Here is a 25450-nt window from a genome sequence, read left to right as displayed (position 1 = left end):
GAAGCTGTGGTCGGAGTGCAGGGTCAGTCATGATACAACACCCCTGGAGTACTTAAGGGTTAAGGGCCTCGCTCAGTAGCCCATGAGTAGCAGCTTGGAAATACAGAGCGTGAATCCCCAACTTTCCAATCAGAAACCCAGAACCTTAATAACTGAGCTATCCCCTCCCCAGAACGACTTATGGGCAGGTGATTATGGGGTTAAGGGCCTTGCTCAGGGGCAACTTGGTGTGGCTGGAATTTAAACTCATGACCTTCGGATCCTAAGACCAATGCCTTTAACCTTAAACCACATCTTCCAGAGATATGAAGCTAAACGTTTACTGAAGTGGATTCCTAATGAATAAACTGAATACTGTGATTTAATGTGCTTCATGTGGAGTAAATGAATGGCGAAGTTGGTGCAAAGGGTCATCTCAATTGCATCTCTACAGAAATCTTTTATCCCGAACAAAGCCAGGGCATATTTCTCTGCTCCTGAAGTCCTTCAGGGAGCAGCATTGAGATACAGAGTTCCGCTTGCCAAAGCCTTATCAGACCAGGTACTAAAACCCGAACGGGAAAAAACGAAGACTGCTGCTGCGGCTTGTTTACGGGCAATTGAGCTGGCAGAGAGCACGAAAGCGAAAAGTCGTGTCGGACAAGGACAACGACATCTTGACCGAGCAGGTGTGTTTATGATGCAAGAGCAAAGCAAGGAGTTGCAATAAATCTGAAAAATGATATGACTGAAAAAAAGTAAAAGTATCAGGACACAGCCAAATGTTTGGTCACTTTTAGAGCTCTGTTTACAGGTTATTGTTGTAGGCAGGTCTCCAATGGATTTTTTTTAGAACACAGATTGCTGTCTTTGATAAAAGAGAGGACGAAACTAGAATGAGCTTTATACAAACCAAACCATTATTTTTTTAACTGCAGTATAAGTTTGCCACCTGGGGCCTCACCTGGCTGCGCTGCCAGTCACTCTGATTGACAGCTGCTGTATCGGTGTGTGTTTTATCACTTCCTGACTAATGACTCACCCTGAACTTAGCAAAGCACCAAACCTCCCGCTGGAATCAAACACAACACAACCTGCCCGCCCCTTCACCACCATTTTCCAACCCAGCACCAAGAAAGACACTTTACTGATAAAATACACTGCTGTCTGGAATGTAAATGGATGCAGCAATGAAGTGCAAGTCACAAGACTGCACATATACAATATATCGATTTTTTTTTTTTTTTGGCTTAGAAAGCAACAAATTCAGGAAGGGGGGGAAACAAATATGCAGGTATTACTTTTTCCATCACAAGAATCGTGCATGACTCATTGTTTATCATTAGTCATCCTGTGGATTTTAAAAGGAAAGAAAATGTGCAAAACTTTAGAGTAGAAGCTTATTTTAGAATAGTAAAAAAATTGAAATGTGCAAAGAAACTGTATTGACAAATCAGAAAATTGTAAATCTTACACTCCTTATCCATTCTAAACAAAAAATTCTAGATCGAGGTTATTTTGAAACAAATCAACACAATAAAAAATAGAGAAAAGACAAAGAAGTAAAGCAAACACTTTCACAGCTTTTTTTGAGAAAGAGGAAAAAAAAAGATACATTCCTTTTTTCGAGTCTATTTTCAAGGCAGAAATATCTCGGAATGATTCTTTTTCTTTTTTCTTTTAAACACGTCAAAATTCGGCACTCGGGAACAGGCAGTTTGGATATAAAACAATTCCCCAAAATTTCAGAGTAATAGGCAAAAAAATCTGCATCGCTCACGAATCCACAAATCTGAGCCATATGCGAATGGACCGAGCCAGACGTGTCCACAAAAACAAGCCTACACGCAGGACCATGCCAACAGTACACTTACAGTCCGAGCGTCAGCAATAATCTTTTTTTTTTTTCCTACGTTGAAAGAATTTCGTGTCGGCATGGAATTTAACTTGCTAAAAAAACCTTTCAGAACGAGCTGTTTACAGATGCGACTCCCTACATTCCTCGCATGGCCCAGACCTGCCATAAACAATGTCCAGACAGCGTGCAAAAGAAGACAAAGAAGAAGAAAGGCAAAGTTTCTTACCAACAAGTAGAAAAACAGCACTCTGTAACCTTTTGCCAAAGCAAGCCAAGCAGCGAGGAGACTTTCATAGGAACCCGCAGAAGAATGAGAGATGGGGTGAGCCGAGTTATACACTCAGAGCAGGGGAGAGAGGGAGAGAAAGAGAGGGAAGGATAGCGGGGAGGAAGTTCCAACTGTGCTTAATAGTTTACAGCTGCTGGCCAGATGGGGATGCGTACAGGAGTGCAGCAAGAGGGGCTGAGGAGTTTGAAAGAGTGCAAAAGAAATCTGGAGGAGGGCTGTAGTGTGTTAAGGGTTTAACATTTCAGGTTTGTTTGCTTTTATTTGTAGAAATACACTGAAATATGAAAAGAATCTATAGTGCTGAACAAGGAAATGTGTCAGTTCTCCAATTTTCAGCCACAAACATAGATCTTATCTTTGCTTATCAATGCTGTGTGATGTAGAAAAATTTTGGGAAAAAAAAAAGGTACTCATGATTCTTAAAGACTGTTGGATGGAACATATCACACATCAGCATAAATATATATTTGTGGTGTGAAAAACTGTGGAAAAAAAACTAATGTTTCAGATCATCAAACTCATTTAGATATTAGTAAAAGATATCACAAGTGAACACAACATGCACTACATGGCCCTGTGTAAAAAAAAGTGTTTGTCCCTAAACCTAATAACTGGTTGGGTTGCCCTTAGCAGCAACAACTGCAATCAAGCGTTTGCGATAACTTGCATTAAGTCTGTTACAGCAATGTGGAGGAATTTTGCTCCACTCATCTATGCAGAATTGTTGTAATTCAGCACATTGGAGGGTTTTTGAGCATGAACCACCTTTTTAAGGTCATGCCACAGCATCTCAATAGGATTCAGGTAAGGACTTTGACTAGGCCACTCCAAAGTCTTCATTTTGTTTTTCGCTTCAGCTTGAGGTCACAAAAAAAGATGGCCGGACATTAACCTTCAGGTTTTTTTTCGGAAAACAGCAGAATTTATGGTTCCATTTATTACATTTATGACCTGGAAGACTTAGCCTCAGACCATCACACTACCACCACCATATTTCCCTGTTGGTATGATGGGTTTTTTTCTGAAATGTGGTGTTACTTTTACGCCAGAGGTAATGGGACACACACACCTTCTAAAAAGTTCAACTTTTGTCTCAGCAGTCCACAGAGTATTTTCCCAAAAGTCTTGGGGATCATCAAGATGTTTTCTAGCAAATCTGAGACGAGCCTTCATGTTCTTTATGCTCAGCAGCGGTTTTTGTCTTGGAAATCTGCCATGCAGACCATTTTTTGCCCAGTCTCTTTCTTATGGTGGAGTCATGAACACTAACCTTCACTGAGGCAAGTGAAGCCTACAGTTCTTTGGATGTTGTTGTGAGGTCTTTTGTGACCTCTTAGATGAGTCGTCGCTGTGCTCTTGGGGTAATTTTGGTCGGCCGGCCACTCCTGAGGAGGTTCTCCACTGTTCCATTTTTTGCCATTTGTAAATAATGGATGTCGCTGAGTCCCAAATCTTTTGAAATGGCTTTATAACCTTTTCCAGACTGATAAATCTCAATTACTTTCTTTTTCATTTGTTTCTGAATTTATTTGGATCTTGGCATGATGTCTAGCTTTTGAGGATCTTTTGGCCTACTTCACTTTGTCAGGCAGGTCCCATTTAAGAAATTTCTTGATTGCGAAAAGGTGTGGCAATAATCAGGCCTGGGTGTGGCGAGAGAAAATTAACTCAGTTGTGATAAAGTTTTGGATTTTGTTTTTTCCTCAATAATAAAAACCTTCATTTAAAAACTGTGTTTCACTTGTGTTATCTTTTACTAATATTTAAATGAGTCTGATGATCTGAAACCTTAAAGTGTGACAAACATGCAAAAACACCACTGTACATCACCTACACCTGACTTTACTAACACACTTGTGGCTGAATGAGCACAAATCTCCACAATAACATTGAGTGGAAAATCTTCCCAGAAGAGTGGAGGTTATTCTAACAGCAAATGTGGACTGCGTGTTGAAAAAGCACAAATCGATCTTATACATTCACAAATTTTTATCAATATAGTGTATATCTGAAATATGATGCATAATGATTTTAAGAGATTGTAACACCTCCTGAGATTTGCTAGAGTTACAGTTAGACAATAGGATGACAGGGATAGACAGGGATTTGCCTCGGCTCTGACAGAAGTTGAGAGAAGTGGTTTATTATAAGCAAAGAGTGTTATTTAAGGCAGTGGTCCCCAACCTTTTTTGCGCCATGGACCGGATTAATTAGATAATTAATAAAACGAAATAATGTAAGTTATGTATTCTTTCTGTGCGGCCCGGTACCAATTGACCCACGGACCGGTGCCGGTTCGCAGCCCGGGGGTTGGGGACCACTGATTTAAGGCATATTAGATAAGGACTAACTGTTTATGGGATATTGTAAAAAGCACATACTTATCTTAAGTTAGCTAACCACTAACTTTTTTCCTATTATTGTATCGATCTATATATATATATATATATATTTTCTTAAAGAGAATAGACAGGAAGGTACTCGGAGTCTTGTTTGGATTAAATTCAGAAAGGGACAAGGACCTGGGGGGTGCAACATCAGACATGTGCGCAGAAGGTGTATGCTTTAACACACAAGCGAGCTGTTAGCTGTGAGAAAAAAACAAACAAAGACTAAGTCAAGATAGATGTATGACTGGAATGATAAAGACAAGGTTGAGGAACTGTCGCACCATGCTGACAACTTGTGCGATTCCTACTTGTGCTTTCTAGTGTTTTAAGTGTGTGTGAAAAAAACAGTAAAATTCCAGATAAGGCCTCACGAATTACTGGTTCAAATCTGAAGACGGATATTTGGAACAGTAAACTGAGACAGCTTGGATTTTTACTCCACTAGAAGAGAAGAAATAACTCAAATCTTCACTCTTAGATCTTCCAACTTTGTGCTTATCCCACATAAAAAAAAAAATAAATAAAAATTTCCAAAATTCTCTCACGGCTCTGCTGAGACTCCGTCAACGGGACACCAAGGAGCATGTGGTCAGTGAGGAAAGAAAAGGTAGAGGGAGGAAGGGAAAGAAGAGAAATCCCCCTGAAACGTGGAAGAAACTTGTTCCAACATGTTCCCCAACTCGATTTTCCACTGCAGCTGCAAAACAACTTGAGCACAAATAGGAGTGGGTGCGCAAGCAAAACCCAGAGTAATTCAAAAACCGGCAATGTTATCGATGTCAGTTCTAGAAAGCTTTTGGAGAGGAAAACAAACAGTACCAGCAGTACCATTTACACAGTCCACAGATAGATCAGTAAAAGTTCAAGACTGTGTTCGGTATCCAGAGCCTGCACGGCCCCTGAGTGGTCTGGGTGGTGGCCTGTTAGTCTTGGCATCGCCGTGATGATGCAGACTTCAGCACATTCTGCATTCTTTATTTTCCTTAAGTGTGGGTTTTTCTTTCTTCCTATTTTTTTCTTTTTATTTTCCATCATCTTCAGTGCTCGATCTTGTGTGAACAGCTGTGTGGACGTAAGGGCAGAGGGAGAAATCGGGCTGTTTAACTGCATACCAAATACTTTTCCCCACCACTCTAGGTGTGTGTGGTAAAAAAAAAACAACACATTCTACATATAAGGGTTGTAATGAAGTCCCTGCACCAGCACATCATTTTTGATGTTTTTATAATGTTTTGATGTAAAACAGAAGAGTTTTTATAGCATGGGTCGTCAAATAATGATGTCCATGTTGAATTAGAAATTATTTCAATAAAACCAAACAGATCCACAGACATAAAAATGTGACTGTTGTGGGTCATCCATTCAGATAGAGTGCATCATCTTGTCCAATACCAGGAAAGTGGAATTTAGTGATTAAGACGTTGGGCTTCTGATCAGAAAGTCGTGAGTTCACATTCCACTGCCAAGCTTCCATTGATGGGCCCTCGAGCAAGGCCCTTAACACTCAAATGCTCCGTTGTATAAATGTGATAACTGCAAGTCACTACTTTATTGAACCCACAGGGAAATCGTTGTGTTGCAGTTGCTCACAGTAAAATTAAAGTAAAGATTAAGTGAAGATTACATTTAAATGAAATATAAGAAATTTCTAAATAAAACTTTCGTATTAAGTTATATATTAAGTAGAGATTCTCTACAATCAATACATTGCCAATTTTATTGGGATTATACTGTACAAAAATGTGTAGCAGCAGTGAAACAAACAGCATTTTTAAAATAAAAATAATTATTACAAATGTATAATTACCAGATTTTGTTAATAACAATTCACTCTACTCTTTTACACACCGCAGTGTGCAATATACAACAGGTTTACTGGTGGCGTGTTTGTGTTTTGTGTATTTTGGCTTACTTATCTTGTGTTGTCTTGCACTGTCCTGTGTTGTCTTGCACTGCCCTGTGTCGTCTTGCACTGTCCTGTATTGTCTTGCACTGCCCTTTGTTGTCTTGCACTGCCCTGTGTTGTCTTGCACTGTCCTGTATTGTCTTGTGTTGTCTTGCACTGCCCTGTGTCGTCTTCCACTGTCCTGTATTGTCTTGCACTGCCCTTTGTTGTCTTGCACTGCCATGTGTTGTCTTGCACTGTCCTGTATTGTCTTGTGTTGTCTTGCACTGTCCTGTGTGGTCTTGCACTGCCCTGTGTTGTCTTGCACTGTCCTGTGTTGTCTTGCACTGCCCTGTGTTGTCTTGCACTGCCCTGTATTGTCTTGTGTTGTCTTGCACTGTCCTGTGTTGTCTTGCACTGTCCTGTATTGTCTTGTGTTGTCTTGCACTGTCCTGTATTGTCTTGCACTGTCTTGTGTTGTCTTGCACTGTCCTGTATTGTCTTGTGTTGTCTTGCACTGTCCTGTATTGTCTTGTGTTGTCTTGCACTGTCCTGTATTGTCTTGCACTGTCTTGTGTTGTCTTGCACTGTCCTGTATTGTCTTGTGTTGTCTTGCACTGTCCTGTATTGTCTTGCACTGTCTTGTGTTGTCTTGCACTGTCCTGTATTGTCTTGTATTGTCTTGCACTGTCCTGTATTGTATTGCACTGTCTTGTGTTGTCTAGTAATGTCTTGTGTTGTGTTGTCTTGCACTGTCCTGTGTTGTCTTGCATTGTCTTGCACTGTCCTGTATTGTCTTGTGTTGTCTTGCACTGTCCTGTATTGTCTTGCACTGTCTTGTGTTGTCTTGCACTGTCCTGTATTGTCTTGTGTTGTCTTGCACTGCCCTGTGTCGTCTTCCACTGTCCTGTATTGTCTTGCACTGCCCTTTGTTGTCTTGCACTGCCATGTGTTGTCTTGCACTGTCCTGTATTGTCTTGTGTTGTCTTGCACTGTCCTGTGTGGTCTTGCACTGCCCTGTGTTGTCTTGCACTGTCCTGTGTTGTCTTGCACTGCCCCGTGTTGTCTTGCACTGCCCTGTGTTGTCTTGCACTGTCCTGTGTTGTCTTGTGTTGTCTTGCACTGTCCTGTGTTGTCTTGCACTGTCCTGTATTGTCTTGTGTTGTCTTGCACTGTCCTGTATTGTCTTGCACTGTCTTGTGTTGTCTTGCACTGTCCTGTATTGTCTTGTGTTGTCTTGCACTGTCCTGTATTGTCTTGTGTTGTCTTGCACTGTCCTGTATTGTCTTGCACTGTCTTGTGTTGTCTTGCACTGTCCTGTATTGTCTTGTGTTGTCTTGCACTGTCCTGTATTGTCTTGCACTGTCTTGTGTTGTCTTGCACTGTCCTGTATTGTCTTGTATTGTCTTGCACTGTCCTGTATTGTATTGCACTGTCTTGTGTTGTCTAGTAATGTCTTGTGTTGTGTTGTCTTGCACTGTCCTGTGTTGTCTTGCATTGTCTTGCACTGTCCTGTATTGTCTTGTGTTGTCTTGCACTGTCCTGTATTGTCTTGCACTGTCTTGTGTTGTCTTGCACTGTCCTGTATTGTCTTGTGTTGTCTTGCACTGTCCTGTGTTGTCTTGCACTGTCCTGTATTGTATTGTCTTGTGTTGTCTTGCACCGTCCTGTATTGTATTGCACTGTCCTGTGTTGTCTTGCACTGTCCTGTATTGTATTGTCTTGTGTTGTCTTGCACCGTCCTGTATTGTATTGCACTGTCCTGTGTTGTCTTGCACTGTTTGCACCAGGTTGCACACATGCACTTTATGTGGCGAGGACACTTTACTAGTCCTTATCTTTGTGTTTTTTTGTGATTATTGCTGTATGTAGCACCAGGGTTTAGGAGGAACGTTGTTTCATTTCACTGTGTACTGCATCAGCTGTATATGGTTGAAATGATAATAAAAGCTTCTTGACTTGACTAATTGCTCCAGATATTACATTATATAAGTGTGTAATCTACCAAATGCCATAAATTTACATGTATATGGTTCCTTATTAAATATGTCTGCATAGTAAGCAGGCTGCATAGTAAAGTGGATTATACAAACTAGTTATACTAGTTAGGCAAGTAGACTAGCATGATTTCCTAGTGCTAACAACACACACACACACACACACACACACACACACACACACACACACACACACACACACACACACACACATCTGAATTCTCACTCTCTTTCTTCACTGCTGCTTAAAAACGTTAAGAACTTTATTTCCCAGCTGATTTAATCTAGCCTAAAGAAATGATGACAAGACAATGAAAAAAGTTCAAGAAACTGAAGAATGCAAAATTCAAAAACTTCGAGCTTGGCGACTTTTACAGCACTATAGCTAAGAGCGAAATGTGAAATAAAGAGTTTTGTGCTTTGTGAGTCACACCAGGGAGGTTAAGATTTTGTTTTAAGACCAAATAAGTCTAGTTTTGAAACAACAAATCAGAAAAGTTTTTTTTTAATGAATATATTATTATATTATCAATGATATTGTTTATTTTTGCTTTGTAATTGACTATTTAGGGTTGTCATGCTTTGTGTTATAATGCAGAAATATATGTTTTCTTTGTCCTGCATCCAGGTGCATGAGATAACCTCCTGCATTTTAATTGGAATTAAACTCTATTCTCATGTCTCAACTCAAATGTAGTTTGGAAACACCTAGTCTTTTATAGTTTTTGAGAGACACATGCATTTCCCTGTTTATATGCAACAAACTATGCAAATTAACGGTATTAAGATTTTCTTTGACCAAAAAAATATATAAATGCACAAATGTTACACTTTATTTTAATTGAAAAATCTTCCCCTAGCACAAATAACAGCTTTACACACTCATTGTGTACACTCAGGACAGTTTGCTTATCTGAACTTTCAGCTGAGATACTTCCCCATAACTCCAGGATTAGGATATAATCTGCTGCAGTGACTGGGCAGGTCATTCCATAATAGATATCACTCCAGGGGACTGTCTGCTCTCTAAATAACGCTTACAGAGTTTAGACATACGCTTCGGATAATTGTCTGGTAAAAAAATAAATTAAAAAAAGTAATATTTGGACTAATCTGCCCAAACAAAATTTACGTTTATTTTATTCAATGCTCCAATTTTTGTGGGTTTTTTTACTTTACATTTGTTGAATATAAACACCAGGAACATGCACATGTCTCGGAAAGGTTGTTTAAAGCTTTTCACAGCCACTGTATAAACTGAAACTGATATAAAAAAAAAAAAGTCATCAGTTACTTTAGTAGTCCTCAGGGAACAGTGGCTAAATCTAACTACAGGTAGTCTTCGACTTACGACCTTTTGACTTTACGACCACAATCGCTAGCCGCGGCATACAACAGTGCGTACCAGCTTCTGGCATCATCTCACAGTACTGTACATATAGCCTACATTACTTACGACCAAATCGTGTTACGACCGGTCTGTCAGTCTGTAACTGTAACTGTGCTGTTATGGTTGTCATCTAATGAGGACTCAGATGAATGCAATTGGAGAGTCAAAGATGAGGTCAAAAACAGACATACGTTTGATGCAATTATATATAAATATAAAAACACTACATGGAGAAAGTATTGGGACACCAGAGATATTCAGCCATATGTGTTTCTTTCCCAAACTGTTTTTTGTATAGAATGTCTTTGGATTAGGAGCATTACATTTTCCCTTAACTTCAACTAAGAGGCCCAAACAAGTTCCAGCATTGTGCACAATGCAAACTTTATGAAGATCTTCATGGCATGGGTTGGAGTGGAAGATCTTGAGTGTCCTGCTACAGAGCTCTAACCTCAACCCTATAAAACACCTGATTCATTGAAACACTGACTGCACCCTAGGCCTTCCACCTAACCTACATTAGTTCCTGACATTACTAACACCATTGTAGCTGAATGAGTACAAAACTTCACAAGCTTACTTCAAAATCTAGTGGAACATTTTCCCAGAAGAGCGGAAGTTATTGTAACAGTAAATGGGCACTTATTGTGGAACCAGATGTGTGAAAAGCATTTACTGATCCTAAACTTTTATCATGTAATGTAGCAGAGAATGTTTCTTATTTATTTAGATAAAACATCAAAACGGTCACCGCCTCTCAATGTCCTGAACTAGATCTGTTTGCATCCGTTTACCAAGTTGTACTGTATCAAGTCAGAATGATGGTTAAATCATTCCAGTCCTGGTATTTACACCAATTATTTGACTGAAGGCAGATCAATAGGCCATGAGCTAGCTAACAGACAAGAGACATTAGAGGAGAGCTTTCACAAAGTTTTTTATTAATTATAAATTTATGGTATGGTCTGCCCTGTCACCACAGCTAGAGCCTATTGAACTGAATGAACTGAAGATCAGAAAGAAATATCCAAGTAAACAATAACAAAAAAAAATCCTTCTTTAAAACTGAGAGTTCACCCTTTATGTTGTCTGCGATACTAAAGCTAGCGGGATAAAATGGATGATGCAAATTCATTCAAGACAGAAACAAAATTCAAATGAAATTAGATCAAAATAAGAAATAAAAAAGTATGAAATGATAAGATAATAAAAAGACGAATTAACAGAAATGTATATAAAAAGGTGTTTGAAAAGATAAAATTACAAAAAGATGATGAAAAATCTAACATTAGACCAAAGAAATTTCCGAACGAAAACGAAAAAAAACGCACCCCACCTGTGTTCTGAGTTGCACGGCTTTGGGAGAAAAAACTTCCACTGATGGTGATTTTAAACGCATGACGATGACAAAAGAAAAAACTCTCGAGAGAAATAGTTTTGAAAGGAAGGAGGAAGACTGTGAACAATGACTTTCTTAGTAGGCTACTGTTTAGATACAAGCCGTTGTAGCTCATTGGGTCTGGGTGAAGGGAGAGCTCGCTAACTCCAGTTGCAACAGAAATCATATAAGCACAGACAGGTTACCAAAACTCAAGCTTTTTTATTTTTCTTGGCAACAGCGTTACGGTTTAGTCAAAAAAACTTAGAAATAAGCATCAGAAAACAATAAGGACATATTCCTCAGCCTTGCACACATGCAGTAATAGCAGAAAAATTCGGTGGCAGGCTATTCCCAAAATACCGCTCTGCTCTTAAAGGAGCCGCAACAAATTTTACCCGTTACACCGTGTAACAGACACTGTCTTTCGTTAAAGCCTGTGTAAAGTTCATTAGTTTCAATGATGCGGCTTATAGAAAGGTCCGGCTTATTTATGTTCAAAATAAAAATCTTTGTCAAATTCAGTGGGCTTTATAGTCCGAAAATTGCGATATATTGAATATATTTTATAATAACATTAGTATGAAAAAATATTTGAAAAAATTTGCGTAAAGTTTAGAGGTTTTCAGAAACGAATGCTACATTTTTACTCATCAAAATCCTTTTCGTTGAACCTCATTCGTGTGCAGTTGATACAACAACACAAAACGCAAGCCTCTTTAGTTATTAAATCACACAAAAGCCAAAAGGTAGCCAGGTTCATTGTCTCAGAAAAAGAGGAGACAAACCTGATTTTTTTTTTTGTTCTTGTGTTCTACTCTAAAAAGTTTTTAAAGTCCTCAGAGGACACACAATAAACTAATCTGAAAACGAATGCAACTAAACAAAAAGATAATCCGATAGGTCAAGGCCTGACATTTCCTGATTAAACAACGAGCAACACAATCTAATTAAGAAAAGACGGAGGTTGGACCACATCTGAGAAAGGAAAATGTTTCTTTTAATAATCAGAAGATTACGAAATGTCCAAGTCCTCATGACAGCTTGAAAGGCCAAAGTCCATCACTGTCTTTGCTTTGAGTGAGCAATATGGTTTATAGAGAGGAGGAAAGAGGAGAAAATATACACTATGCTGACCATTAAGGCTTCGCTAGACTTCAGAAAGTATATTATTTACATGGATTCAACAATGAACAATACATACACTAGATGAAGAAAAGTATTGGGACACGTGACTTTTCCAGCCATATGTGTTTTTTCCCCAATCTGTTACCAGGATGTCTATTGATGCGGTAGCATTAAAGATTCTCTAAACCCAAACCCGCTTCGACATGACAATGCCTCCAAACACAGCCCAGTACCTGACTTTATTAATGACTTAACTAATGACCTTGTGGGTAAATGAGCACAAATCTCCAAAAACACACACTAAAATCCATTGGAAAATCTTTCCAGAAGAGTTTATTTTAACTGCGAACAAAAACAACACACAATTCATTCATTTTTAATTGTTTTGTTTTTTTGTTTGTTTAACAGCATTTCTCTGCTGATTAGCCTATTTAACTTCTAACTAGTTTGATATTCTTCTTAGTATATAATGTAATTGTTCACTCAGTGGTACAATAGCGCAGGATGAATGCTATTCCAAATTCATACCGGACGTGGAAGCTTAATAGTTTGGGGTTGTTTTAAAACAGGGACGGTTGGAGACTTCTTCCAGGTGAAAGGAAAACTGAACCAACATGTCTTCCATTCCATACTTCAGCACTATGCAGTTCCATCTGGACTGCGGCTCAATGGAACCAAATTCCCCATACAGCAAGGCCATGATCTGAAACATACCATGATCTGAAGCATACGTCCAAGCTCTGTAAGAGTTATTTAGAGAGCAAAGTGTCAGTAGGAGTGTTATCTATCATGAATTGGCCTGCCCAGTCACCACACCTAAATCCTATTGAACTGCTCTGGAATGAGTTCTAAAAGGACTGGGCTTTTCCAAACTTTTGACAGGCAATGAGTTGAAGTCGAGCTAATTTTTGCAATTTAAATGTTGCTATTTTTCTCTTGCCCAATATTAATTGCCATTTAAAACAGCTTATAGTTGGTGGAGCACAGGTATTTATTTACAACAAAGTCTAGAACAGTAGCTGCGGTTTCAGATAAACGAAACAAATCTATTTGGAATCTCAAAAAAAGAAAAAGACTATTCAAAAGTAAGGAATACTAAGGAAGTATCATACACACAGTCTGAACACACCTTTTTTTTTACGTCATTCTACATTCTTTAGTAGAACTTTCCCTTGTTAGATCATTATCTTTTAAACAGTTGTACCATTATTCCCTTCACGACACACTGTTGCCGTTCATCCCGTTGCACCACTTTGAGTTTCCCCTATTATTTTCCTTATAAATACTCGAATGGCTGGATGCAGGGTCGTCCTGGTCATTATTAAAATATGCTATATCTTCACAGTGGTCCCTGAACATCTGGACTTCTAACATTCAACAGTAATTTACATACGTGAGGTCATCTTGGCATTTAAAACAAAATAGCCATTACTATTATTTATTAGATAGTGAATGCTTGATAACTTCCTTCTGCTCAACTCGGATAAGACAGAATTACTTTTACTAGGAACACATGCAGCTAGAAGTAAACTTTCCGATTACGTAGCATCTCTGGATAGTGTTTCTGTCTTAGTGTTTACAGCGGTCAAAAAATCTTGATGTGATTATTGACTCGAGTCTTTCCTTTGAGGCTCATGTGAATAAAATTACCAGGATCGCCTTCTTTCACCTTAGAAATATTGCTAAAATTAGAAATATGATGTTGTTACAGGATGCAGAAAAACCAGCTCATGCTTTTGTTACATCTAGATTAGACTATTGTAATGCTTTACTGTCTGGGTGTTCGAGTAAGTGCATAAATAAGCTTTAGTTAGTATAGAATGCAGCAGCAAGAGTCTTTACCAGATGTAGATAATATGAGCACATCACATCTTTTATTTAGTCTACACTGCTCCCAATTAAATCTTGTATTGATATAAAATACTACTACTGATGTATAAAGCAATTAACAGTCTCACGCCGCAGTATCTGAGTAAACTTCTGTACCAATATGATCCTTCACACCTACTAAGCTAATAGGGTGCAGGCTATTTGTTGGTACCTCAAATAATAAAGACTACAGCAGGGGGCAGATATGCCAGACATTTATATCTTTTAAAGCCCCACAGTTATGGAACAGCCTTCCAGCCAGTGTTCAGGACTTAGACAAGTCAAGCCTGAAAACATATTTATTTAGTTGAGTTTTTTATCAGTAGATTTTTCTTAGGTAAAGGCGCAGATCTGGAGGGATCATGGATATACAGTGTTTGGTGAACTGGGATATTTGTATGCTGTCGTCCCCTCACTCTCACACATTCACTCAGGTTTGTTGACGATGGTGTGGTGGGTCGTCTCTTATCCCAGAGATCCCAAATGTCTGTGTTACCTTCTGGTTCTCCCTTTTAGTTATGCTGCCATAGCGAGTCTTGCCGGAGTCCAAACTGCACAGTGACATTAACTTTCATACAACAATAAGGATACTTGATAATCCATATCCTTCTCTCACTGTCTTCCCTGATGAGGATAAGGTTCCCTCTTGAGTCTGGTCCCTCTCAAGGTTTCTTTCTTATGCCATCCCAGGGAGTTTTTCTTTGCCACAGTCACCACCGGCTTGCTCATCAGGGACAAACTTACACATAAAGAGCATCTTATTAATTTTTATCACCACATTATCTGTGTAAAGCTGCTTTGAGATAATGTTTATTGTTAAAAGTGCTATACAAATAAATATAAATTGTATTGAATATTAGGCACCTGTACTAGGCACTGAGAGCTCAACACTCTAACCTAATAATATACGTTGCTTAGAAAATATACATATACAGACGTTCTGAAAGCTTACGATGGAGTTATGTTCCGAATTTTGTTGTAAGTTGTTACTGTGTTCGTTATTGACTACATATATCTCCTAATGATGTAAGAGCTATAAATACTATCAAATAAACAATAAAATTTACCAAAACAAATCAAAATACTGTATACCATATTTTGTATTAAGTAATAAAAAAATTATAAAAAATCAATTACAAAAAATAATAATTTATCATCATGTAGACCCGTTATAGTCGATGACTAGCTCGCATTAATGCAGCGCACATATTATAATATATATAAATATATTGGAGGCAAAATCAAAACCTTCAATGCAACATACCTTCATTCACAATGCCTTTTTTTTAAAAAAAGATTAACTGCACCGAAAAATTATTTTTAATCAATAAACATTTGTTTTACTGATGTGCCAAAACTCAAATAAGCACCAAAATCCGCCATGATGCTCATTTCCGGCAAAAAAAAAACATCGGTCTGAAAACATAGCAAAAGTCCTGTTTGGTGTCCTGATGATTAACGCAATTTAAAACACCATAATTACTTTAAAACATTTACAAGTATATTTTGTCTTAATGCTCTATGTTGAGGTCGGTTTCACTAATAGTAAACATGTATATTCTGTGTATATATATATATATATACAGTGAGGAAAATAAGTATTTGAACACCCTGCTATTTTGCAAGTTCTTCCACTTAGAAATCATGGAGGGGTCTGAAATTGTCATCGTAGGTGCATGTCCACTGTGAGAGACATAATCTAAAAAAAAAAATCCAGAAATCACAATATATGATTTTTAAACTATTTATTTTATGATACAGCTGCAAATAAGTATTTGAACACCTGTCTATCAGCTAGAATTCTGACCCTCAAAGACCTGTTAGTCTGCCTTTAAAATGTCCACCTCCACTACATTTATTATCCTAAATTAGATGCACCTGTTTGAGGTCGTTAGCTGCATAGAGACACCTGTCCACCCCATACAATCAGTAAGAATCCAACCACTAACATGGCCAAGACCAAAGAGCTGTCCAAAGACACTAGAGACAAAATTGTACACCTCCACAAGGCTGGAAAGGGCTACGGGGAAATTGCCAAGCAGCTTGGTGAAAAAAGGTCCACTGTTGGAGCAATCATTAGAAAATGGAAGAAGCTAAACATGACTGTCAATCTCCCTCGGACTGGGGCTCTATGCAAGATCTCACCTCGTGGGGTCTCAATGATCCTAAGGAAGGTAAGAAATCAGCACAGAACTACACGGGAGGAGCTGGTCAATGACCTGAAAAGAGCTGGGACCACCGTTTCCAAGGTTACTGTTGGTAATACACTAAGACGTCATGGTTTAAAATCATGCATGGCACGGGAGGTTCCCCTGCTTAAACCAGCACATGTCCAGGCACGTCTTAAGTTTGCCAATGACCATTTGGATGATCCAGAGGAGTCATGGGAGAAAGTCATGTGGTCAGATGAGACCAAAATAGAACTTTTGGGTCATAATTCCACTAAACGTGTTTGGAGGAAGAAGAATGATGAGTACCATCCCAAGAACACCATCCCTACTGTGAAGCATGGGGGTGGTAACATCATGCTTTGGGGGTGTTTTTCTGAACATGGGACAGGGTGACTGCACTGTATTAAGGAGAGGATGACTGGGGCCATGTATTGCGAGATTTTGGGGAACAACATCCTTTCCTCAGTTAGAGCATTGAAGATGGGTCGAGACTGGGTCTTCCAACATGACAATGACCCGAAGCACACAGCCAGGATAACCAAGGAGTGGCTCTGTAAGAAGCATTTCAAGGTTCTGGCGTGGCCTAGCCAGTCTCCAGACCTAAACACAATAGAGAATCTTTGGAGGGAGCTCAAACTCTGTGTTTCTCAGTGACAGGCCAGAAACCTGACTGATCTAGAGAAGATCTGTGTGAAGGAGTGGGCCAAAATCCCTCCTGCAGTGTGTGCAAACCTGGTGAAAAACTACAGGAAATGTTTGACCTCTGTAATTGCAAACAAAGGCTACTGTACCAAATATTAACATTGACTTTCTCAGGTGTTCAAATACTTATTTGCAGCTGTATCATACAAATAAATAGTTAAAAAAATCATATATTGTGATTTCTGGATTTTTTTTTCAGATTATGTCTCTCACAGTGGACATGCACCTACGATGACAATTTCAGACCCCTCCATGATTTCTAAGTGGGAGAACTTGCAAAATAGCAGGGTGTTCAAATACTTATTTTCCTCAATGTATATATATATATATATATATATATATATATATATATATATATATATATATATATATATATATATATATATATATGTTTACTATATAAATAATACCAGTTATGCTGTATAACCCAAGGTTTTTAGATACCTGACTTTATGACAGAGTTGAAAGCACACAAATGTATAGAATATTGTTGCATGTATACAGAATGCTGTAACATTAGAATTTCCCGTCACTGGAACTAAGAGACCCAGAATCTTTTCCAGCATGACAATGCGCTTGTGTACAAAACTGAGCTCCATGAAGACTAATTTGCCATGGACTTTCGTGCCCAGGCCTTACTAATGCTCTCGTGGTTGAATTAACACAGTTTTTTTTATCTTATTGTGTCATTATTTACTTTGCACTAATTACATATTCAGGGGATTTTTGTGATTTCCATACACACTTGGCGATTATTTTATGTAAGCACTCTTATAAGGATGTTTTCTGCCATAAGAGCACCTCTAGCGTTTTTGTGTCCATTTTTGGGGTTGTAAATTTGGTGGAGTGGAAAATTATTGCAAACCAAATGATTCCAAAGCTTTCACATTAACTTTGCTGAATGATGAACAAAGACATAATAATAATAATAATAATAATAATAATAATAATAATAATAATAATAATAATAATAATAATAATAATAAAGAAACACATCTGGGGTTTTTTGTGTGTGTGTGTGTGTGTGTGTGTGTGTGTGTGTGTGTGTGTGTGTGTGTGTGTGTGTGTGTGTGTGTGTGTGTTTTTTTTTACATAGACCTGCAAATGTGCAAATGGAAATTCTATAAGCCATTGTTTCCTGCCTCCAAAGCCTCCCACGTTACCCAAAAGGAAAACTTTGCCTTCCTGAAGAAATTGCAAAAGCACCTTAAAGCCCAGATTTCAGCAGCCAGCGCTCTGGGCTAAACATGTGTTTCCAACCACGAATTAATAAAGAGCAGGAATGAGCAAACTTTGTAAAACACACAAAAGTTGAGAGCTGCCAATAAAAACCCCACATCTATTTAACTGTATTGAGCCTGTCTTAAAAAAACAGAACAAGCCCTAATAAATTATTCAAACTATGGAAGAAGCTGTTTCACAGACTAATGGTACATTTATTTCTTTAATTCAGGCTATTTTCATTGCTTACACAGCAGGCTGAATGTTCTGGATATGTCCTCATTTCGCTATTCATTTGTAATCCCACTCGAGAGCGGATAAGTGTGTGGCAGTCTGGAGATAAAAGTGCATCACTTCAATTAACTGAATGAGGTGAAGAGATACTGCATGAGGCTGAGGGAAAAATGAAAACAAAAGATGTCCTCTGTGTCTTAATAATCCAGATTTCTTCAGCTTTGAAACTGGAAAGTCTTCATGTATCACTGAGTGAAAACAATGTAACACAGTTAGGGACTGTGATTAACCCCAGACATGTACTAAATTAAACATTTCCTCTGAAAATCACAGACAGTTTAGAGGGTTATTAAAAGATTAGCTCAATTCTTTGACTATTACATCAGAAATGAGTAAGTCTACTCGGTAGGAATACAGTTAGACACATAATTAATAAATGCAAGCAAAAATAAATTCAATAAAGAATATCATGGAAAGAATATACAACTAATTGTATGCTCTCTGTTATGCTAAAAGTCATGCCTCTTTCAGTAGGACTATCAAATGCAAACAGCCTGCCTTTATCATTTCTACTGACAAACAGAAAAGCCCTGCCCATTTCAGTTTGACTGACACAAAAGCCACACCTCCCTCATTATAACTGACAGACACAAAAGCCACAACTCCTTCATTATACCTGACAGACACAAAAGCCACACCTCCTTCATTTTAACTGATAGACACAAAAGCCACACCTCCTTCATTATACCTGACAGACACAAAAGCCACACCTCCTTCATTAGAACTGACAGACACAAAAGCCACACCTCCTTCATTATACCTGACAGACACAAAAGCCTCACCTCCTTCATTATACCTGACAGACACAAAAGCCACACTTCCTTCATTAGAACTGACAGACACAAAAGCCACACCTCCTTCATTAGAACTGACAGACACAAAAGCCACACCTCCTTCATTAGAACTAACAGACACAAAAGCCACACCTCCTTCATTATACCTGACAGACACAAAAGCCACACCTCTTTCATTATAACTGACAGACACAAAAGCCACACCTCCTTCATTATACCTGACAGACACAAAAGCCACACCTCCTTCATTATAACTGACAGACACAAAAGCCACACCTCTTTCATTATACCTGACAAACACAAAAGCCACACCTCCTTCATTATAACTGACAGACACAAAAGCCACACCTCCTTCATTATACCTGACAGACACAAAAGCCACACCTCTTTCATTATACCTGACAGACACAAAAGCCACACCTCTTTCATTATACCTGACAGACACAAAAGCCACACCTCCTTCATTTTAACTGATAGACACAAAAGCCACACCTCCTTCATTATACCTGACAGACACAAAAGCCACACCTCCTTCATTTTAACTGATAGACACAAAAGCCACACCTCCTTCATTATAACTGACAGACACAAAAGCCACACCTCTTTCATTATACCTGACAGACACAAAAGCCACACCTCCTTCATTAGAACTGACAGACACAAAAGCCACACCTCCTTAATTATACCTGACAGACATAAAAGCCACACCTCCTTCATTATACCTGACAGACACAAAAGCCACACCTCCTTCATTAGAACTGACAGACACAAAAGCCACACCTCCTTCATTAGAACTGACAGACACAAAAGCCACACCTCCTTCATTAGAACTAACAGACACAAAAGCCACACCTCCTTCATTATACCTGACAGACACAAAAGCCACACCTCCTTCATTATAACTGACAGACACAAAAGCCACACCTCCTTCATTATACCTGACAGACACAAAAGCCACACCTCTTTCATTATACCTGACAGACACAAAAGCCACACCTCCTTCATTATAACTGATAGACACAAAAGCCACACCTCCTTCATTATAACTGACAGACACAAAAGCCACACCTCTTTCATTATACCTGACAGACACAAAAGCCACACCTCCTTCATTAGAACTGACAGACACAAAAGCCACACCTCCTTCATTATACCTGACAGACATAAAAGCCACACCTCCTTCATTATACCTGACAGACACAAAAGCCACACCTCCTTCATTAGAACTAACAGACACAAAAGCCACACCTCCTTCATTAGAACTGACAGACACAAAAGCCACACCTCTTTCATTATACCTGACAGACACAAAAGCCACACCTCTTTCATTATACCTGACAGACACAAAAGCCACACCTCCTTCATTATAACTGACAGACACAAAAACCACACCTCCTTCATTATTCCTGACAGACACAAAAGCCACACCTCTTTCATTATACCTGACAGACACAAAAGCCACACCTCCTTCATTATAACTGACAGACACAAAAGCCACACCTCCTTCATTAGAACTGACAGCCACAAAAGCCACACCTCCTTCATTTTCACTGACAGGCAGAAAAGCCACACCTTTTTCAATAGGATTGGCAGACACAAAAGCCACACCTCCTTCATTTGGAATGACAAACCCAAAAGCCACACCTTCATTTGGAGTGACAGAAACAAAAGCCAAGACTCCTTTATTGATACCTACAGACACAAAAGTCACACCTGCTTCATTGGGACTGACCCACAGAGGTCACGTTTTGGGACTGACAAGTTCAAAGGTCAAACTCTCTGTACTAAAACTAACAGGCACATAGGCTATACAGAGGCCAATGGTTAGGTAAGGAAATGGTTAATTTCCTGTGCCAGAAACAAAAAGGCCACACCTCCTTTACTGGGACATGAATGATTGGTAGTGACTGTACCCCAGTATTAAAATAAGTATGAGTCATACCAGACTCCACCCAGATCTGTTCAAGTACCATGGTGGAACACGTTCTTTCTGAACTATGCTGTTTTCAATGAGTTCGTTCATACTGGAAATATGACGCACAGTGCCGTGATTGTAATGAGTGAAACTTTACGCCTCTAGTCCTGTCCTGAATAGCTCTCTGTGTAACAAACAACTGCTCAATACATTCATTAGGCATTGACAGTCACCCAAACCGAACCATGAAGAGAGTTCTGATTGGTACATAGTTCTGGTCCTGAGTGCTGGAATTAAAGCAGTTAAGCAAGCTCACAGTGTGGAGATGAGGCAAACTTGTGATCCGACACACTTTGACGAAACTTTGATGAGACAGGAAAGGGGAAGCTGTAAACTGTGACAAGGGAAAAAATAATTGCCAATTAAAGCCAGTTTGCTGAGGACATGAGCAAGGAGAGGTGCATTTTAACCGACTGCCACATCCTTTACGATTCTTAAATCAGATTCGCTTTTGTGTAAGCACGTGGTTCCCTGTTGTTTAGTTTTTATTATGGGTGAACTACAACAATTAAATATTACAACAACACGACTTAGTACAGCAATAACATCAACTACAACAGAAATAACAGAAATAACTAATACTATGACGACAGCTGCAAGAAAAGATACAAAAATGACCAATACACCAACGACCGCAACATCAACAACACAAAGTACTAATACATTAATTGCAACAGCAACACCTGAAACAGTGAAAACAGCAATAGCTTGTACAACAGGAGCAAGAAAAGCTAAATTGAAACATCAACAAAAACTGAGCAGCAGTAACAGTTACAACAGTTACTAAAAAAACCCAAAAAAACAGGAACATCAACAACATAATGAAAACAACCAGGACAACTGCAAAGTAAACCTACTTCAGAATTGCTGAACAACAGCTACAATTTCTCATACACCACCAACAACAACAATAGGAACATCATCGTCACCAACTACTATTACAATATATAAAAGTGAAACAACAACAACAAAAACTGAGCAGCAGCAACAACAGTTACAGCAAATACTAATGCATAAACAACAAACACTTCAACAACAACAGGAATAACAATAACACCACCATCATCATCAACAACAACAAAAGAAACAACTGAAACAACAGAAGAACTGCATAAACAGCAAAAACTGCTACAACAGAATAACAACAGTTACAATTCCTCATACACCACAACAAGCAAAACAACAACAATAGGAAAATAATCATCAACAATATTACATCAAAACTGCAACATTAACAGCTGAAATAACAGGAACTAGAGCAATAGCAGCAATGACTACTACAACATCAGCAACAACAACATCAGCAACAACTACTACAAAAGCAACAACAGTTAAATCATCAATATCAGCCATTTCAACAACAACAAGAAAAACACCAACTACAAATATATCAACAATAGCTACTTCAACAACAGGAACACCACCATCAGCAGCAACAACAACAGGTACTGGAACAACTGTAAAGTCAGCAAAACCACTACAGCAGGAACAACAACGGTTACAACACTTCCTCATATGCAACAAGATTAGCAACTAAAACGACAGAAAGTATGGCAACAACAGGAGCACCAACTATTGTTACAACAACAACAACAACAACAACAACAACAACTGGAATTAGTGCAAAAAAGAGCAAAAACTACTACAACGATGGTAACAACACACGTTAAAATTGTTCATATACCACAAATACCACCACCAACAACAATAACAACAACACCAACTATTATTATATAAACAACCAAAACAACCACAAGAGACAGAATGTTGTTGAAAGTTATGCTGTTTCTCCTTAATGGTTGCTTATTAAATCTATTGCATTTGAACAATCCGATTGTATTTTCAATATTGTGATAATTAGGCAAGCATAAATAACATTCCACATCAGTCGAAAAAAAGATCTGGTAATGTGGAGGAGGAATGATCTAACCATCTAACCATCCTTTTCTCTCTCTCTCTCTCTCTCTCTCTCTCTCTCTCTCTCTCTCTCTCTCTGTGCATTCTTCCTACAACTTCCCTTTCCTTATTTCAAATGAATTAATGGAAACGATGTAACTACAGTATGTTGCATTGAATCCAAATCTTTAAATCAGGATGAACAAATCTCTTTTCTGAACAATGATGTGGTTGTGAGGTATAATACTAATATTCTGGGGCACTAAAGTTAAATATGTTTGGATGAAAAAAATCAACCAACAAAAATGAAAAAACGTATAAAATGCGCTTCTCCATTTTCCCAATGAATAACGTGTGCATTTTATGGCCATTTTCAACAAGTGGAGAATGATCATGCCTAATCTCAGCCAGTTATTAAATATTTAGGAACGTTAGTGCGGTCATAAAGCCTTCTTCTCACTTAAAGTCTGATCAATAATCAGACTTTAATGGCATTTTGCTGAGACGGAGGTTGTTTAAAACCCATTAGGCATCACAGGCAGTAGGAGAAAAAAAAGAAAGCTGAAAGTGCTGACTCTACTACCAAACCCTGCTCTATACACACTATGGATCATGTTATATAAAGAGATTGGTTGACAGTAAGGGAGTATGAGGTGGTATCAAAAAGTTTAAAAGACAAGCTCTATTTACAAGAAGAGTCTTTATTTATTTACGTTTACACACCATCACCTTCAGAATAATCCCAATTCTGCAATATGTCCTGAAAGTCTTCTTTTTGAAGCGTGTCAAGCACCTTCTACGTTTCGTGCCGGATGGTGTCAAAACGCCGACCTTTGAGCTGGATCTTCGTCTTCGGGAGGAGGGCGAAGCCTGCAGGCGCCAAATCAGGTGAATAGGGTGTGTGTGTGTGGAACTGAAATCATGTGGATTGTTCTTAGACGATCATCATGCACAAGTTGAATGGTTTCGAAATTTTTGGGGGTTGAGTTTTGTTGAAGGTCTTCCTGATCTCTCGTCGTCTTCCAGCAATGTTCTCCAGCTCTTGAAGCGCACGTGCCGAATTTCACGTTTCCTCTCTGTTCTAACTTGCTGTCCATTATGGAGTCGCAGACGTGGTAACAAACGTAAGTCAGAATAGCACCAGTTAGCACCATTAGTCTCGAAACCTTTTGCTACACCTCGTACTTCTGCTTCTTTACTGTAACTAAGTACACTTTTCAACTATTTTCACTTTATTGAAGATTTTTTTATTTTGGAAAATGTTCTGGTGATAGTGTGTTTGGAGGGAGGGTTCTTTCATTTGTGTACCTTTAACTAACTCTCTCCTTATAAAGGTCTGATGTTCAGGAAAATGGAACACTGAACTGCATCCATTATTCACATAAAGTGCTCACTGGTTTTACTTTTCATTACTAAAGTCCATGCAAAAGCAAGTGTGTTTGTACTTGAGTAGAAACAGCAAAAATAGAACTTTAAATAAAGTCATATATTAGTTGGGAATTTGTATATTTACTCAAAAACAGGAAAGGTGTACTGCAGAAGGATATCTAAAGGTAGGGATGCACTAAACCGACGCCAAAGAACTAGGTCTGAGGAAAGCCGACTGTGGCGCACGACTGTGGTGCAACGGGGGGGAGAAAGTTGCACTGAAACACACCGGACAGACTTCAGCCCATGGTCAACTAGTGTGTGCATTCCGCGCTTACATGACACAACATAACTCTTCCATACCAGCAGGTGGCAGTAGTCTGTATTCATCATCTAAACAGGGAAACCCGAAGAGTTCAAACTGTATATAAATAAAGCAAGCGGCGTTTATACCTGCCACGTTCATTACTAATATATTTGTGTAGTCTTTTTTCAATCATGTCTGCTAAGCTGCAAATGGCACTGATATTGTCAGCCGTCAGTCTACTTCCTGTGAATGGAGAAAAAAAAAACAGATAAAGTAAAAAAAGCACTAAATTGGATACCGCAGTGACGGGCACAAGGGGCTTTTCTGAACCTGGGTCGAGAGCTGGAGACAGCTGAAATATTTCGCTCCGGTTTTACCAGTTCAATTCCACATGTTGAAATTATTTATTAAAATTTTATTCAATTTCATTTAAATTAATAAAATGTGATACATCAAAATTTTTTAATAATCATCTGGTCAAATGAGGTGTCAAGACAAGTGGGCAGAATGCTAAGTGTCTGTGAGCGCCCTCTTTACTCCATCATTGTTTGCGTTAGTC

General features: G+C 38.7%; 1 protein-coding gene across 6 annotated transcripts in view; it reads right to left on the bottom strand.

The window, feature by feature from the left end:
• Positions 1-25450, bottom strand: part of gulp1a (GULP PTB domain containing engulfment adaptor 1a) — a 163977-nt gene that overhangs the window by 48712 nt on the left and 89815 nt on the right. The window contains exon 1 of one of the 6 annotated variants that reach the window (XM_083536308.1): positions 2064-2284. The exons of 4 other annotated variants lie outside the window; for them this stretch is intronic. The gene's annotated coding sequence lies outside the window, so the exon portion shown is untranslated. Of the gene's footprint in view, positions 1-2063; positions 2285-25450 lie in introns of those variants that run through there. One more of the 6 variants, XM_083536312.1, reaches the window with a different exon arrangement.

This window comes from Silurus aristotelis (assembly GCF_946808225.1).
Source record: "Silurus aristotelis genome assembly, chromosome: 3".
Taxonomy (NCBI): Eukaryota; Metazoa; Chordata; class Actinopteri; order Siluriformes; family Siluridae; genus Silurus; species Silurus aristotelis.
This window is presented reverse-complemented; position numbering and strand designations above follow the sequence as displayed.